General features: G+C 34.0%; 1 protein-coding gene across 1 annotated transcript in view; it reads right to left on the bottom strand.

Moving 5' to 3' along the window:
* The window catches only part of KIF3A (kinesin family member 3A), a 56,448-nt gene that overhangs the window by 21,707 nt on the left and 33,356 nt on the right, over positions 1 to 1,385 (bottom strand). The window lies entirely within an intron of this gene.

Below are 1,385 nucleotides of genomic sequence, written 5' to 3'. Positions count from 1 at the left end.
TTAAAAAATGTGATCACTTTGGGGAACAATTTCTCCCCAGTTTCCTGATTAAGATTTTAAATAATTCATTCAATCTGTATTTTTTTAAAGAGTCATAAAACTGTCATCTAACACAGTGATCCCACTTTTAGAACCATATCACAAGATATATTTCAAAACAAGAAGGGCTTATTTGTATACAGATAATGTTAACTACATATTAAAGACAAAAAATCCAATAAAACAGAATGAATAACCAATATTAATACAGATCGGCACTATATTACCTTTGAATTAATTATTTTAAAATACCATATCCATATATGAAATATCTAAGGAAACAAAGGATATTTCAGGAAAAAAATTAAATATACACTAACCACAACCAGGTAATAATTGTACCTGTAAATAAAGGATGAAAAGAGAACACAGAGTATTGGGAGAAGGAATTCATTAAAAATATTTTGTTCTTCGGGCTTAGAAACAATGACATGTTGGTGGCAATGAGCACACCTAGTGCCCAAATCTTGGTTTCTAAATACTATTTTCTTCCCAAAGGAACCATGGAGAAATAGACGATTCTAAGGTTAAGCAGGGAAGACACAAGATGAATCTAATACATCTTGTAGTGCCAGAAAGTAAAGGAGAGCTCAAAAACACTGATGGGAGCACGCTGAAAGGCTACGGGAACTACTATAAAGGAGCTCCTAATAGCCGAAGCTGGGACAATCTGAGCAACAAAATAAGTAATGATAGTATTAGATTATAATCCACAACCTAAGTAAGAAAAATAGTTGAATGAATAAATAAATAAATGGGGATGAAGGGACTGTTCTACCTTACAATAGAATTCTACAGACTAAACATAGAAGAAATGATGAGAACAGAAAATCACCACTGAGCAAATGCTGCAGAATTATTATTGCAGGCAAGAAGCACTGATGGATGCTAAAATTAGTAGAAGAAAGTTATGATGAGAAACAGAACTTCTGCAGAGTCTCAAAGTATCTCCCCACAATATACATATTAATTACAAATGGAGAAATAAAATAATAGATTTACAGTGAAGAAACCTTGCAGGATATTTTAGAGAACTGTAGACAAACCCAAATTAAGGAACATTCTACAAAATACATGACCCACTGCACTTCAGAAGTGTCAAGATCATGAAGGATAATGCAAGCCCGAGGAAGTACGGCAGACTGCAGGAGAAGTCTGCGGTAAGGTGTTGTTAAGAAGGCACGACAAATAAATGCGATGTGTGATCCTGGACTGGATCCTGGACCAGAAAAAAAGGCATTGAAAGGAAAACTGGCAAAATTCTAATAAGGTCTGTAAATTAGTTAGTAAGACTGCGTAAATGTAAATGTCCTGGTTTCAATCGTTGTACTATGATTATCTAAGAT

The sequence above is a fragment of the Propithecus coquereli genome, unplaced genomic scaffold (genome assembly GCF_000956105.1).
Source record: "Propithecus coquereli isolate 6110/MARCELLA unplaced genomic scaffold, Pcoq_1.0 Scaffold353, whole genome shotgun sequence".
Taxonomy (NCBI): domain Eukaryota; kingdom Metazoa; phylum Chordata; class Mammalia; order Primates; family Indriidae; genus Propithecus; species Propithecus coquereli.
The sequence above is the reverse complement of the archived record's forward strand: the minus strand, read 5'-3'. Positions and strand labels throughout refer to the sequence as shown.